Source organism: Pituophis catenifer, unplaced genomic scaffold, assembly GCF_029215685.1.
Source record: "Pituophis catenifer annectens isolate HBS135680 unplaced genomic scaffold, rPitCat1.0.hap2 SCAF_2, whole genome shotgun sequence".
In the NCBI taxonomy this organism is placed as follows: domain Eukaryota; kingdom Metazoa; phylum Chordata; class Lepidosauria; order Squamata; family Colubridae; genus Pituophis; species Pituophis catenifer.
Genome location: NW_027256882.1, coordinates 151,014,340 through 151,032,082, shown reverse-complemented (window position 1 = coordinate 151,032,082; position 17,743 = coordinate 151,014,340).

Here is a 17,743-nt window from a genome sequence, read left to right as displayed (position 1 = left end):
CGACCAACCAGCCTGTCCATTTCGCCAATTGAGGCCTAATGGCAGTTTCCCACTGTATTCTTGCCTGCTCCCAGACCATGCTCCATTCTCCATCTAATACAGTAGTCCTTGACTTACGACTGGTCCCTTAATTACCAAGATTATGATGCACACACACCCCCAAAAGGTACTTAGGGCCTGGTTCCAAAGGCCTCTCCCCCTCCGTGACCACATTTACAACTGCAGTGTCTTGTGGTTACAGGACCATGATTTACATTTTTGCTCCAAAATGAAGTTTATCTCTGGTTTTCAGCAAAAATGCCCCATAGCGAACAATGGGTTTGCTTAGTGCCCGTGATTCGCTTAATGACCACACACACACACACACAAAAAAGTAAAACTGGATCAGTCACCCACTTTATACCCATCATGATTTACAACCATAACAGTTATATCTTCATATCAACAAGGCTATCAGTATTGAACTCTCCTCCCTCCCACCCAAAATAATTTTGAACTCTTAACATTTGTTGGAGAAAGTCATTCTCTTTAACTACAAAAAGAGAATGGCACAAAACAAATCAATTATCGTGGCCGTAACCGTAAGAAGAGAAGGAAGAATGTCTAAGAGCATCTCATTCATCCATTAGACAAGAGGCCTTCCTTCGGATGGGTAATTTGCTCCTGCTGTAGCTCGGCCTATCGATTTCTGAATGTTTTAACAAAGTCAGAGAAATGTGTTTTCTTCCTCACTCTCGCTCCCTTCTCCTGCCAATAAAATAACATGTAGGCAGAAGAGGAAGCTTTTACTGCATTTCTTTAATCTCTCCTTTCAACACGTAATCTGTAAAATAGGTTTGCCTAATTCCTAAGAGAAAAACAACTGGAATATTCTCAGACTTCAAGCACAAGGTTTTTCACAATCATCCATAGTGGGTGTGCAGATGAGACTAACCCAGATATAGCATAATTTGTCATATGTAAGACTATCTATCTGTAAGGAGATGTTGCCTGTCTTCTGTGTGATGTCTTTCGGTTTTTAAAAAATGTACCATATTCCATTCCCAGTCTCGTCTTCTCTTCCTTCAGAGCTGGTAAACATTCCCTCCAGCTGGTCATCCAAGTTACAAATAAAAATATTGAATAGTAGTAGGAGGCCCAGGAAACCAAGTGTTACAACACCTGACTGAATATCTCTCTCCAGTTTTATGAGCATCCACTCATATCTACTAGTTGAATATGGTCTTTGACCTCCCATGTCCCTAACTCCTCCTAATTCTCCTCCTAATTCTCCCTCCATTCAGCTTCCATTTAAGGAGTCTGCTACTCAGAATATCATGAGGTACTTTTTTAAATGCTATGCTGAAATCAACACACACACACACACACACACACACACACACACTCACACACACACATATATATATACACAAACACATACATACAGCAGCTGGGTGATCTGGAGCCAGTCTCTCTCTCTCTCTCTCTCTCTCTCTCTCTCTCTCTCTCTCTCTCTCTCTCTCTCTCTCTCAGCCAAACTCACTTCACAGGGTTGTTGTTGGAAAAAAAGGAGAAGGAAGGTATGTTGGATATGTTCGTCACCTTAAATTATTTGTAAAAGCAATAAAGGCAGGATGTAAATAAATACATTTATAGCTCATTCAAATTGCTGTCAAACATGATTTTGATGTCCTTTTGAAATTTATATCTGATCATAATGACATCGATTGTCATAAATTATATAAAGTTGGTGTTTTTATAGAAAAAAATAGACACACAAGGTGTGAGATTATAATAGCAAATTTCACCTAACAAGGCACAAAAAAAACATTCTAATGAATTGCTTTTCAATTCAATATTCAATGAATATTGCAGGATATTCAGTAGGGAGTAGGGAGAATCTGATTCAAAATTCAGAAGACATTTATTTCCTGTATTGGGGGTGAGGAACATGGATCATGGAAATGAAATATATTTAGTCCGCAAAAATTATATTTTCCTTTTCCCCTTCTGCATGTCCGCCTTGCAAGTGCTAATACAAGTGGTCCTTGACTTGCGACAGTTTGTTTAGTGACCATTCAAAGTTATGAGCCGAGGTGGCGCAATGGTTAGAGTGCAGTACTGCAGCTACTTCAGCTGACTGCTAGTTCAGCAGATCACTGGATCAAATCTCACCGGCTCAAGGTTGACTCAGCCTTCCATCCTTCCGAGGTGGGTAAAATGAGGACCAGATTGTTGGGGGCAATATGCTATTTAGTATACTGTCTTTGGTGTAAGCCGCCCAGAGTCCTCGGAGAGTGGACGGCATAGAAATATGAATAATAAAATAAAAAATAAAATAAATAAAAATACAAAGGGCACTGAAGAAAGTAACTTACAACCGTTTTTGACACTTACACTATTGCAGGTTCCCCATGGTCATGTGATCAAAATTCAGAAACTTGGCAACTGACTCATATTTATGACCGCTGCAGTGTCCTGGAGTCATATAATCACCTTTTATGATCTTCTGACAAGCAAAGTCAACGGAGAAGCCAGATTCACTTAACAACCGTGTTACTAATTTAACAGCTGCAGTGATTCACTTAACAAATGTCGCATTTAGCAACAGAAATTTTGGGCTCAATTGTGGTCATAAATCAAGGATTGCCTGTCTGTTCAATATGCCCAAATAAAATTCAAGCGTGATCACTCTAAAGGCCTATTCATGTTTAAGTCTAAGCCACTTTATTAGGAGTAATGCAGTAACAAGGACTAAAACAAGAGTTTTACCTTATTCTGAATCTCCCAACATTTCCAACTTTTAAGAGCAGCAGCAAGTAAAAACTGTGCTTCCCAACCTCAGCTATTTTAAGATGTGTGGACTTCAACTCCCAGAGTAACCTAGGCAGCAATATATTCTGGGAGTTGAACTCCACATATCTTAAAATAGCTAAGATTGGGGAAGATTAGCATCAAGGAAAGGAAAATGATGGCCCTTGTGCAAATACTTCCCGGTTTTAATGTCAGTGTGCCCTACCTGTAAACTGGAAAGTTTACAGCATTTTGATTGCTTTTCACCAGGTCTCTGTGTTCCTCTGTTAACTTGATCCCATCCTCTCAGTTTTTAATCGAAATTCGGTTTTAATTGGGTTGTTTTAAATTCGGGCCAAAATTATTTAATTGTTTTTTAAAATGTTTTTAAATTTTATATGCTATGTTTTATCCTATGTTTTTAAATTTTATATGCTATGTTTTATATGCTATGTGTACACCGCCCTGAGTCCCGCAGGAGAAGGGCGGTATAGAAATATAATAAAATAAATAAATAAATAAATAAATAAATAAATAAATAAATAAATAAATAAATAAAACTGGCATGTTACAAGTTTTGTGTTAGAATCTCTACTCGTGGTTCAGAGGTAGATTGACAATATATAAAGTTTTGCATTCAGTACTGTATTTTATTGGCTCCAACCATCCAACCAGCACTTTTCTAACTCACTCCTGATACCACCAACGCTCAGTACCTGTTTCTATTTCTTAACAATTAGGGAAGCAGAGAAGAGAGATCTACCAGCCTAACAAATGGCCTAAGGAAGTATTTCCCAACCTCTGCAACTTTAAGAGAGGTGGACTTCAATTCCCAGAAGCTGGCTGGGACATTCTGGGAGTTGAAATCCACACCTCTTCAAAGTTGTTAATGTTCTAAACCAGGTGTCTCCAAACTGGGCAACTTTAAGACTTGTGGACGTCAACTCCCAGAATTCCTCAGCCAACCACAAGTTTTAAAGTTGCAGTTTGGAGACTCCTGTTCTACAGCATATTCAGTGCTTTCTCCTCTGACTACATATAGGCGGGGAGGGGGGGGGTGGGGGGGGGGGAAACAGCAAGGAACAATCTCTTCTACTGGGAAAACCCTGAGAATATTAACCTGGATGGACACCAGTTAGATTTTCATGAAGGCCAAATTAGAATTCACTTTTGCAATCACTGTTCTGAAAGAGCTCAAGAAATAAAAGGTAAGTATTAATGATATGGAGCATCTGGCAAGCTTGTTATGTTCTTGAATGGATAGAAGAGAAGGCTTGGAAGAAATCCAGAACCCTTAAACACTTGGAAGCTTAAATAAACTATTAACACAACTTTACAGTGATTTGGGATTATGTTCCTGAGCATAATCGCTATGGATGTTCATTTAATTCCTCTGGATTTTTTAATGTCACTTTTCAGAGGCAAACAAAAAAGAACACGCAACTGTCTCATGACAAATCATAATCAATATCATAGCAATATCTCAAAAGACTAAAAATAAATTGCAGTTTAAATTAAAGGAGCGTTTAAAACACACTTGTTCAGTTCAACTACACAGAACACAAAGAATTTCCCATAACTTAAAAGAGAATACCAATAACTTAAGATCTAATTTGGCATCTTTAATTAAAACTCTAATGACAATGACAACAACAACTATGTGTCCTTAAGGTCTATTTCAAAGTAAATAAATATATGCTAAGGGAATGTGCTACATATATATAATGGCATCACCAGAGAAGTTCTCCTTTTTCTGTCTAAATTTCTGGTGGCAAAATCAACTTGTTTGATTAGGGACAAAATAAGTATTTTTATAAAAGACTTGAAGCTTTTTATGGACTTTTTGCTGAAAATTGAAAAAAGAATAATGATTTCTGGATTTGCTGATTAAAAGAGTTGAATATGAGATGGGCCCCCGCATGCACCCTGCCCCCGCATGTGCACTGGCCTCCCACACATGGCCCGCCCTCCGTGCATGCGCACATTGCCCCCCCCACATGCGCCCCACCCCCTGCACATGCAGTGCAGAGACCCAAAGACTAGCTGGCCGACAGGAGGCATGCACGCATGTGCAGCGGAACTGGACTGGGGCAACGGTGCATGTGCCCACAGAGAGGGCGCTGCATGCCAGCTCTGCCACATGTGCCATAGGTTCGCCATCACGGTGTTAGGCAAATAGCCAGGGCTAGCACATGCCTTTCACTGTGTATTTCTCATGGTCTACCTGCTTATTCTATTCCAGGGGTGTCAAACTCAAAGTCTGGGGGCCAGATGCAGCCCATGGGTTGCTTAGATCTGGCATGCAGGGCCACCCTAGAAACAGCAAAGGCCTGGCCCGCAGTGTCTCTGCCAGCAAAAGTGAAGCTCAGGAGGGCCCAGACTCTGTTTTCAGCTGTGACAGTTTCCTGCCTCCCTCTGCCAGTGAAAATGGAGTTCAGGGGGCCACCCATGCAGTCCCCCCCACCCGAGCTCTATTTTCATGGGCAGAGGGTGGCAGGAGGCCATTGCAGCCAAAAATAGAGCTCTGGAGCCCATTTTCGCTGGCAAAGTGCTTGGGCCACTACAGATGCCCCCGACACTAGTGATGCCAAGCTGGCCATGCCCACCCTGGCCACGCCCACCCCAGCCCCCCGAGGTCAAACACAAGCCTTCAATGAAATCGAATTTGACACCCCTGCTCTATTCCAATCCCTTCCTCTCCAATGTATGTAAATAGAAACATTAATTCTCGTCTTGCTAGTTATTCCAGCTCCCAGATGAGCATTACAAAGGGCAGTACATGAGGGAAAAGGGCTATAGATTAATCCCTTTATCCGGCTTCCTCATGAGTTGAGCTCCGGAAACCTTCCCTGTTATTTGAGCTCACCTGGCTGTTTGGTTAGTTGTTTCCTTCTGACACTGTAAAGCAAAGGAAACTGAAGTAAAATCATAAGCACAGTCACAATCATGTAATTTTTCACTTATTGACCATTTTGCTTGATGACCAAGTTGCCGGTCTTATTTGTGATCACTAAAGGAGGACTATGTTCATTAAACTTATCCCATTCTGTTTATTATCATCTGTATTCAAAGTAGAGACCAACTCATATATACGAGATATGGAGAAGATACATATTGAATTTAATGGGCCTTAGAAAGCTGGTTTGAAGTTATCATATCAAATAAATGATTTCAACTGATTAAAGGTTGCTTCATTAATTCATTCACTAGAAGTTCTCCTTAACTGCCATGTGAGAGCTGAATTACTGTATATCCAGCAACCAATTTACTTACCAGCACTGGCGCTCTTATAGCATCCTTTTAGTGAATTTTCTTCCTATTTCCTTTTTTCTTCTCCAATTCTTTCCTCCCAGGATGGCCACAAGAGGTATCTGCATTTTCTTCTGGGTAACAACTTAACAATGGGTGGTGTGTGTGTGTGTGTGTGTGTGTGTGTGTGTGCGCGCGCGCGCACACAGGTTCCAAAACTTTCTCCTCAGGAGCAGGGAATGTGGATATGTGTTGCCAATGTGTCTGCACATATGTCTATATGTTTTGTCCTCAAAAGGTAATCAGAAAATGCAGACATGTGTATGTTTGTGCATGTATCCTTTTTACCAAGGGGATCAGTCAGGAGGTGAAGATAATTGTTATCCATGTACATGTATGTTAATATAGACACATATACCTTCTCTATGAGGACTAGTCAGGGAGTGTAGATATACACTGTCTATGTGTAAGGCAGGGATGGGTTCCACTTACCTTTACTACCGGTTTGCAACAGGAGTGTGCGCATGCTTCGCTCGCATGCGTGCTTCTTCGCTCGCATGCGTGCTTCTGCGCTTGCATGCGTGCTTCTGCCCACGCGCAGGTAGTCAATTATGACATCCAGGCAGGTGGGCGGAGCCTCCTGCCACTTTTACTACTGGTTCTAAAGAACCGGACAGAACCAGAAGCAATCCACCACTGGTGTGAGGGTTTAATTAGGGTGGATACCTATTTATTACTTGTGAGTTTGGGCGAGACATTGTGCTTGCCATCTTCCAGAGTGTGACACACATACAACAACATGACAAATGCCTCCTCTCTTCATCCTTAATGACCAACCCACGTTTCATACTTTATTACAAAAAGAAAAGGTGTAGCTTCAGCTTGTAAATAAAAATATCTTTTTGTGTCATATCCAAAGGACAGCTTATTTAGAAATGTGTATCTAAAAAATGCAAAGTTATTTAACTAGGTTAGAAGGGGAGTGGAAGATAAGTAGAAGAGGACCAAAGAATATAAATGAGTTAGCAGATAAGCTAAGTAAATTCTCTGCATCTTCATTGCTGAGGATGCATGGCAGATAGATTTGTGTCTCATCTGAAATCGTGGTGGGGAGATATAATAGCCCAATCCTTATTGAAAAACTGAAAATAAACATTATTACCAAAGCCGGATGATATCCATCTTGAAGCCCTTAAAGAGTACTGATCTTCCAATATAAGTTACACAGGGGACCCCATCCCTCAGACCAATTTCTCTACCGTAAAACAGAATAAAAACGGGCAAACATTTGTTTTTCAAAGAGATTTAGCTGGGGTAGGTGTGGAGAACCAAACCAATTACCATCCACAAATGATAATTAAAAAGTATGGTTTTTTTTTTCCTGAGTAAGTTGCTGGGATACTTTTGAAAATATAAAGCATGTGCAATAAAAAAGAAAACCTGCCCCAACTTTTTCTAATGTAATGCCTGCTCATCTTTTAGCAACAAACACAAGGTAAACCCTGTTAAGCTTACCCTGCTAGGTCCTCACCCAAGATGTAACAACAATTCCTAAGCAAGCTGGTGTGGTAGATTGGGCAGAGAAGGGACAGAAAGCAGGAACAAGCTGTTCTTGGCATAGATTATCCTCTCTGCCTGGGGTTATGAGCATCATTCTTGAGTTGAGACTCTAGAAAGAGTGCAGAGAAGAGCAACAAGGATGATTAGGGGACTGGGGGCTAAAACATATGAAGAACGGTTGCAGAAACTGGGTATGTCTAGCTTAATGAAAAGAAGGACTAGGGGAGACATGATAGCAGTGTTCCAATATCTCAGGGGCTGCCACAAAGAGGAAGTCAAGCTATTCTCCAAAGCACCTGAGGGTTGAACAAGAAGCAATGGGTGGAAACTAATCAAGGAGAGAAGCAACTTAGAACTAAGGAGAAATTTCCTGACAGTTAGAACAATTAATCAGTGGAACAACTTGCCTCCAGAAGTTGTGAATGCTCCAATACTGGAAATTTTTAAGATGTTGGATAACCATTTGTCTGAAGTGGTGTAGGGTTTCCTGCCTAAGCAGGGGGTTGGACTAGAAGACCTCCAAGGTCCCTTCCAACTCTGTTATTCTATTCTATTCTATTCTATTCTATTCTATTCTATTCTATTCTATTCTATTCTATTCTATTCTATTCTATTCTATTCCATTCCATTCCATTCCATTCCATTTATTGGCACCATAAGTGTCCCATTGCTTTAGTACTGGCATTTAGCTATGCTACGCTATGGAGCTATGCTCCATTCCATTCCATTCCATTCTATTCTATATCATGAGAAGGACATTGTGGTCCTCACCATGTATTTTAAGGTGGTCCAAACAAAAGGGGGCAGCAAAAGATCATCCAAAGCTGGAGGAGTGGATCTTGAAATGATAAATACCCTGCCAGGAATACTCACAGACATCCTGACTAGGGAAAATAAAAAGAAGAGATCAGCCTGATGTCCTATACATGATGAAGGGATTAGATTGGGCAGGAAAGGTGGTGGCAGCTGAGACACATGTCTCAGTGGAAATGAAACTTCCAGAGTTTGGCTGCTGTGGAAAAAGCAAAGGCCACATTGAGGATCATCCGAAGCTTTAAAAACTACCAGAGTTTGTGAAGCTTTGCTCCAACACTCTTACTTATATCCAAAGTTCATTGAGCCAAGATAGCATTAGAATGGCTCTCTTTCTCTTCTTTTGCTCTGGTTCTCCTCTCTTTCTTTAGCCTCTTTTTCGGACATTATTTTACTGTATGTTTTTTTTTTCTTGTGATGAAATATAAATATTAAGGCTCTGAAACAGCCAAACTACTTATTCCTCAAGAGAGGCTCTCAACCAGACTCAAAGCCTACTTAAGAAAGTTGCCAACTGGTTTGATTACACGCTTCACATCCATTTATGGGGGAGGGGGGAGAGGGGGAATGCATCCTGTGCCACCTTTTGTGGAGAAAAAAAAGGAAGATGTAAATAGCTTTTTAAAATGCATTGAGAAGAATTAATGAGTTTGGAAAATATTGGGTGTGGCAACTTTTTCATTTTCTTTTTTTTTTTTTTAAGAGGGAAACTTGGACGCTTCTTCATTTTTAAATTTTAGTTTTATTTGTTCCTTCTTGCAATGCTTACAATGAGCTTGGAAAATTATTATCCAGCATTTCTGCAAATGAAAGCTCAACCCCGCCAGCCAGCTAATGAATCAACCATAAAAACTGCCTCCTTAGTAGATCTTCAAAGGCCTCTGGAAGGAAAACAAATAGCGTGGTTCCCCCTTTAGAGACAGCAGGCTAAACATGAGCACCGTCCTTTGCGAGGCCACATGGGGAGAAGAGAACATCGATTAGCTGGTGGGAGCAATTGGGGAGGGGGGGGAGACGGGGAGGGGTACCCACACAGCAATGTTAGGGTTGACTTTGTTTGAAAGACAGTATAAATCCTGCCTCTCTCTCGTTCTAACAAAAAAAAAAAACCCAAGTGCCAAATCACGATTTGAAATGAGATAAAAGTGCAAGCACCATCTTCCCTTTCGTGGAAATTAGTACTGCCGATTCGTTAAAAAAAACAAACTGCACGTAGCATAGCTAAATGCCAGTACTAAAGCAATGGGACACTTATGGTGCCAATAAATGACAAACTGATTATTGTTAAACGTAGCCAGGAAGATAACGACAGCCTTCATTTACATATGAACATCGTGCCATGGTAGAGCTAGGAAATGGCTGCTTTTTAACTCCAGCGGTTGTCTGAATTATTACTTTTTAATTATTAAATTCATTCCATCCTTGGCTAACATGGGTTCATCTTAGTGGGTGGCTGCAACATTTATGTGCATGACAGATAAAAGCTTGGCTCTCAGCTGTTACGGGACTTCTAGGCTCAGTGATTACATTGCTTTGAAAACCAGTTGCCACATAGATTTTAAACCAGAGATTTTTTTATTGGGGATTGTACCTGAAATATATAATATATAACAGAGATATCTGATTGTGAATGTATTAACAGCGGCTAGAATTGTGTTTGCTAAAAATTGAAAAAATTAGAAAATACCAACGCAAGATGAAGTTATTAAGAAAATAATGGAATGTGCTGAAATGAGTAAATTGACATTTGAAATTAGAGAACAAGAAGATAAACAATATTATAAGATATGGAACTTATTTTATCAATGGTTAGATAAAAAAATATGGAAATGAAATATGATAGAGATTTTTATAATACAAGAATTGTAGAATTATATAAAATATAACATAAAGATGTATTATTATTGGATCGATTTAGGATGATGAAATGAATGTTATAATATAAATTAACTCAAATCTCAGAATATTTTGTACAAAATGAGGGAAGAACAGCTCTAGTCAAATAAATGATTAATGAGGACAATAATACATAGATATATATTAGACCGATAATATAAGAATATAGATAAACTGTAAGCTATGAATATGTTGAAGACGCACAAAAGACTTGCAACCAACCGACACACTGTATGTAATTGAGGATGGTTTTATGTTTTAATGTATGTTTGTTTAAAAATAAAAATGAAATTTAAAAAAAAAAAAGAAAACTAGTTGTAAGAATGAAAATGGAAGATCTTTTCAAATTCTAGATTTAGTCATCTTAATAGAAACGTCTCACTGTGGAATTGCGTTACAGGTAGTCCTCGGCTTACGACCACAATTGAGCCCCAAATTTATGCTGCTAAGTGAAACCTTTGTTAAGTGAGTTTTGCCCCATTTTACGACTTTTCTTGCCACCATTAAGCGAATCACTGCAGTTGTTATGTTAGTGACACGGTTGTTAAGTGAATCTGCCTTCATCATTGCTTGTCAGAAGATCGCAAAAGGTGAACAGATGACCCTGGGACACTGCAACCGTCATAAATACGAGTCAGTTGCCAAGTGTCTGAATTCTGATCACATGGCCATGGGGATGTTGCAAGTCGTAAGTGTGAAAAACAGTTATCAGTGCCGTAGTAATTTTGAACAGTCGATAAATGAATGGTTGTAAGCCGAGGACCCCCTGTATTTTGTTGTTGGATTGTATTATTATCTTGTTTACTGCAAAATGCTCTATTGCATTTCGAGGGATTTTCCTGATTATTCTGTTGAGTATCTCTAGACTCCCATTCTGATGACAGTACAGCTTGTGTGTGATAAAATCAAGACAGGATAGTGCCAGAAACAGGATGTTGGATGGACCTGTCATCTTAGGTATCAAGGTTTGTCTTAACTTGTGGGCTCCATATCTTCCCACCTCAGTTAACCCCAAGCCAAAGGCTTTACCACTGAGATTGCCAAGCCACACCATTAGAGTGATCAGAAACCAGAGGTTTTGTTAGGGAACCCACTGCTTTTAGCAAGGCCAAATAAATAAATATCAAAGATCTGTAAGTCTTCCCCAATGATTTCAACAACAGCTCCCATTTCTACCTCGTCAGTACTAATTCTAGAGATTTAGAGATGGAGTTTAACTAAAGTCGGCATTAGTCTTTTACAATTGCTCTTATAATAAACATTCAAGTTTTATACCAATGCCTTAGAGCAGGGATGTCCCATCTTGGCACGTTTAAGACCTGAGGACTTCAGCTTCCAGAATTTCCCAGTCAGCCATGGTAGCTGAGGAATTCTGGGAGTTCAAAACCACAAATCCTAAACTTGCCAAGGTTGGTCACCCCTGTCTAGAGGACCCTAATAATTTAAATATAACTACTGAATTCAATAATACCCAGTCATTAGTTTGTCTTTTATCAGTCAGGGATGAAGACAATATGCTAAATTTGTTTGTTTGTTTACTTTTCCCATTTCTTAACTATCATCTCCCTCAGATTTAAATTTAAAGCCAACACCTTCTCTAATGACTAATTTGGCATGTTGTATGAAAAAACAGTCAACATTCAACAGGTTTGATGTGTTCAGTTCTTCCCGTTTTTACTTGAAATTCCAGTCTAAATGGAAATAATTGGGTTTTAAAGCTGACAAACTGAAGCTAGGAGGCAGTCAATTCAGGTCAGCAATGGTTATGTTGACATTCAAGTCTTAAGTCATATGTCACTAGACCAGACTATTTTCTTTTACTTTTTCTACGAGGTGCTACTATGGTTTATACCCCCTCTGACAAATCTATGCTACCTTTAAAATCCTTCACATATTTTCCCTCTCCATAACTTTAGAGCTTTTGAATGGGGCTGTGAAAAATGTCACCCCAGCTCTATGTTAAAAGCATTCATTTTTAACTGTTTTTGTTTGTATGGTTTCAATTATTGTGGGTTAGGGTTAGGGTTAATTTAATCTATTATCTCCTATATTGTATTGTCCACATTTCATGCTGGCACTTTATTTTTCCATATACTAAATAAATAAATAGAATTATTGTGATACTGTTTGCTGTCATACAGAGTCAAAATGGCTTAGGGCCCGGTTATTTACGAGACCACCTTCTTCCACCGATAACCTCCCACCGGCCAATTCGCTGCCACAGAGAGGGCCTCCTCGGGGTGCCGTCGGCCAAGCAATGTCGACTGACGACCCCCAGGGAGAGAGCCTTCTCTGTGGGGGCACCCGCCCTCTGGAACGAGCTACCCCCAGGAATACGACTGATCCCGGACCTCCAGACCTTCCGTCGAGCTTTGAAGACATTCCTATTTCAGCAAGCTGGGCTGGTTTAAAATTTTAATGGGTTATTTTAAGGGTAATGGGTTTTAACTTTTGGGAAGCCAATTTGATTTAATTCTGTTTTTAAATTATTTTAAATTTTATATTGTATGTATTTTAATTTTGGCTGTTCACTGCCCTGAGTCCTTCGGGAGAAGGGCGGTATATAAATTTAATAAATAAATAAATAAATAAATAAATAAATAAATAAATAAATAAATAAATAAATAAATAAATAAATAAATAAATAAATAAATAAATAAAATGGTTTAAGATGGGTAGCTGTCGAAATTGAATCAACAAATAAATAAAATGATCAATATGTATGAAGAGTAGCATTTATATTTAACTATAAAAGTGCTATCAATATGGACCCAAATTACTCCCTTTAAAAAATTGTGTAGACCATAATTCAACAATCTATGACAGCAAACAAGGGCTTCCTGATCTGTAGGCTCTTTTGTATATAAATTTTATTAAAGTTTTACAAAACACATAACAGAATTGGAAAGGATCTTAGAGGTCTTCTAGTCCAACCCCCTGCTCAGGCAGGAAACAAACAAATGATTGTCCAATCTCTTCTTAAAAGCTCCACTGTTGGAACTCCCACAACTTCTGGAGGCAAGTCGTTCCATTGATTAATTGTTCCAACTGCCAAGAAATTTCTCCTTAGTTCTAGATTGCTTCTCTCCTTGATTAGTTTCCATCCATTGCTTCTTGTTCTGCCTTCAGGTGCTTTGGAGAACAGAATGACTCCCTCTTCTTTGTGGCAACCACTTAGGTATTAGAACGCTACTATCATGTCATCCCTAGTTCTTCTTTTCATTAAATTAAACATATCCAATTCCATCAACCTTTCTTTCTGTTTTAGCCTCCAGTCCCCTAATCAGCTTTGTTGCTGTTCTCTGCACTCTTTCTAGTCTCAACATCTTTTTTACATTGTGGCAACCAAAACTGGATGCAGTATTCCAAATGTGGTTTTACCAAGGCATTATAAAGTGGTGTTAACACTTCACGTGATCTTGATTCTATCTTTCTGTTAATGCAGCCAAGGACTGTGTTGACTTTTTGGGCAGTTGCAGCACACCGCTGGCTCATATTTAAATGATTGTCCAGTAGGACTCCAAGATCCCTCTCACAATTACTACTATTGTAATAACACAAACTAATAAAGAACAGAAGCAAGCAAGAAAAGCAAAAGTGCAGAAAGAAAGAATAAAACAATACAAAGAAGTTTCCGATTTCATTGATAGAAAATGTGAGTGCATTTAGAAAAGTCTTTAGATTTTTTTTTAACTCACTTTTTTCTACCAGTATTATCTTTTTTTTTTCTGATCACCAAAACCACAAGTGCATTTTTTTTTCTGTTTCATGTAAAAAGTTTATAAGAGGTGTCCAGTTGATCATAAATATTGGGGGGGGGGTGTTGTTTCTCTAATAAAAGAGGTTAATGGATATTTGGCCATTTGAACAAGTAGTCTGTGATGAGATAAAATATTATCCCTTTTTAATACCTGCCTTGTAGAAAATGGATGGTTTATCTACTTAGCTCTGGTCATCTTGTGTCTGTTGACTACACCTTCCTGTCTACAGAGGCTGGGAAAGAAGGCATGAGTCTTTCAATTTTTGCAGTGCAAGATCTCTAGTTATCTTTCACCAGTGGTGCTTCTGAATGTCAGTTTGTTCCCTTCCAAAAGTTCTTTCTGCTAGTCATACAGGTATATATTTGCCAGTGACCTCCTTGGTTCATTTTGCCTATGTGGTTTCTCAAATATGTCTGGGGTGGGAAGATCTGCGCTCAATAGCATGGCCTCTTTCAAAGATCTCTCCCTGCCAGAACCTTGTCAGCCTTTGGCTTTCACAAAAGCTCAGGAGAGCCTCATGGCCAGCAGTCCTGCTTGGCCGCCCTCCGAGCCCAGGATGTAAACTGTGTGTTGATTGTCAAGGCTACTCACCTGGTCTAACCCAGCTCATCAACAGCCCACTGTCAAAAGGGGAGCTTAAGATGGAAGCTGCTGAAGTATCTATCCAGGGCATAGCCCGCCAAGCTTACCAGCATAGGCGTATTTTCGTTAAAAGAAATAGGCACTGTCTGTGGCTGAAGGGTCTGAGCTGCAATCAACATCAACATCAACACTGCAAGGACACAATATTTTCTCTCCTGATTACAACATGCTCATTTAGTTTGGAATTCCTCGGCTGCCTGAAGACTACAGGGCAGTGGCAAGAGTTGTCCGTGTGCCAAAGCAAAGAGAAAGCACAGTGTGTGCACTCCTGCTCTGCTAGAAAGCAAAGGAGTTGTTTGGAGGAGACGTTTGCAGGAGACACGTTCAAGGTAGCTTACCCAACCCGAAAGGCAAAACTCAACCACGCACTATTGCAAAAGTAGACAAGGGCCATCCATATCAAGAACAAAGACCTGTGAAAATGGCCTAAGCAGGCAACACTGGGAATTTAGGATTGGTTTTGGAAGAGAAGGCACCAACGTTAGCATAGATGTTTGAACTTCCATTCCCAAGATTTTTATTTTTTTTTCATTTTAGAAATGCTCAGGAACATAAAGAAATGTTGACATTCTCCTGGGTTGACAAACCTTCAACAGCATGTCTCCAAAAGTTAAGTAGTTAGTAAGTGTTGTGTTATAAAATACTGTCCCACACTGCTTTGCCATCAACAGCTTCTATTATTAGATTTTTCTTCTCCTTTAATCATTTCCTATCTTACTTTTTTTTTCCTCTCAGAATTCTGAATGGCTATGTCACAAAACATACTCAAGATCTGATCCAGCTTAACAGAATGATATAATTTCCAAACCAGGACATAAATGATGGTGAACATCAAGCATTCCTGTTTCTTCTTACTTTATTTCATATACCAAAGAAGGAGAGTGAAAAAGCTTATTCCTGTCTAATTTCTACCTCCCCTGCACCCATCCCATACAAAAGATCAGCCAAGGAACTTTCCCCATTGCCAACTTGAAATGCTATAGCCACCTCTCCTTGAGTTGGCAGAGAATTATAGCAACATGTTATTGTCCTGATTGGGATCTCTTTCTACCTGGGTTGCCTCTCTTCCCAGTCAGTGCAGTAGTCTGATTTTGCCATGCCTGTGACCTGTCAATCAGGCTATTATAAAACACAAGTTTAGTGTTCTTTCAGAAATGTGCTAAAGCCGCATTTATAAAACAGATCTCAAAGTTGTGTGACTCCTACCTTCAAAAGGCTTGTCAGACATTTTGTGGGTGAATATCTCTATTAGCCAGATCATAAGGCATTTTTAGAGGACATATCTTTAGTGAGGATGGAGAAAAAGCAGGAAGGATGGGGAAAAAACTTGGGGCCAGAGGCATCCAGCAGTCCTATTTTTGGAGATTCGAATATTTCAGACACCAGTAACTTCACTATTGCTTGGACAAACCCAGCAAGTTCTCAGGACCCCCTGGCCACACCCTCTGACAGTCTCTCAGAGGTTAAGTTCCCTAGTCCTAGGTAGAAGCTCCTAAAGGTGATTCAGGAGCAGAGAGCTGAACTTCATCAATTTCAGAGGCTAATGAAAAGAGAGGGGAGCATTAAGAGGAGAGCAAATTCTGCAGTGCCTTTATAATGTGTCTCAATTGTGCACTTGACAGAAGCTAGGTCTGGCTTAATTTATCATATACCCTTGGGGGAAAAAGGTGCTCAGAACATCTCTTCCAAATTCAGATGTGACCCCCATGTGTTTTGGACCCTGGATTTTACTTTACTTTGTCTCTTACCTCCCCTCTGGGTTTGTCCTCTGGTTGATTGTTTATTGGTGTCAATCCATGCTTGCCTTTAGGCTAGCCTCAAGGCTAGGGGTGTCCAACCTTGGCAACTTGTGGATTTTAACTCCCAGAGTTCCCCAGACAGGATGGCTGGCTAGGGAATTCTGGGAATTGAAGTCCACAGGTCTTAAAGTTGCCAAAGTTGGATTCCCCTGCTCAAGGCCTAGGAAAAGACTTTTTCACAGGCTGCTTATTCTCTATTAACTGTGAAACAGCTTGAGCTCACTTATCTCTGGCTATGGCAGATTTATAGCCTGCTAATTTATTCTAACAGCCAGTCAAGCCTGCACAGAAAACCCAAGCCAAATTCACTACAGAAGGCAGAGTCCAGCGACTCAGACAAATTCACCCCCTCTAAAATCTCTCTTATTACAGCAGGTGAAAAATCAAATAAATAAACTAAAAGGCTTGATGGTTAGTTTTCCTGATGTGCATGTGAGCTCATGTTGAGCTTCTTGATTAATCTTTTCCAGAAACCCCCACTTTCACCTTCCAAAGCCCCCAAATTTATTTCTCAATTGACAAACTTCAAAACTCCTGGCAAAAACTGAGTTTTACCAAGAACACTAAATTCAGCATGCTGTGCTGCTGTACTAGGCCCCCATTTTTATAGCCATAAATAATTCCTTGCATTTCCCCAAAGATTAGCTTGTCTCTATCCTTCCCCCAAAATGTAGAAAAGTGATTTTTTAAAAAAAGAACTTGCAAATTACCACCCAATTAAGTCTTTTACCCATGAGTACCAATTATGTGCCAGGTGCTTATATTACAATCTTTTGGATTAGAAGTCCTTTGAAAACATACTGCACCCTCTCTAATTCACTGGAGTATAAGGAGCAGAAGGAACTGCCCAATCAGATGTGTAAGTTTCTATTATTACAGCCAAACTCAATAAAAATGGTTTTAGCCTTCCTCTGGAGTCAGTTTCCTGGCCTGGTCCACCTAGTGTGGCCAACAATCGTGACAAAAGTCGGTTTGGCCAACCTAATGGTGCTCAGTTGTATATCAAAGAGTCAGATAAGTAAATGGACCAAGAGTCAAGCAGAGGAAAGATAGTATAGCTCCAACATCAAAAAATATAGTGATAAGCAAAGCAATGCCAAGTCTTCATGGATGGGGAAATTATTTAACTGAATAACCAAAAGCTTATGAAGGCTCTAAGGTATTGCTCAACAAACAAGGCCAAATGTCTCTCTGCTGATCACCACTGACTCTGCGTTGCTCTCGTTGGGCTCACTCAGGACAGTGCAGACA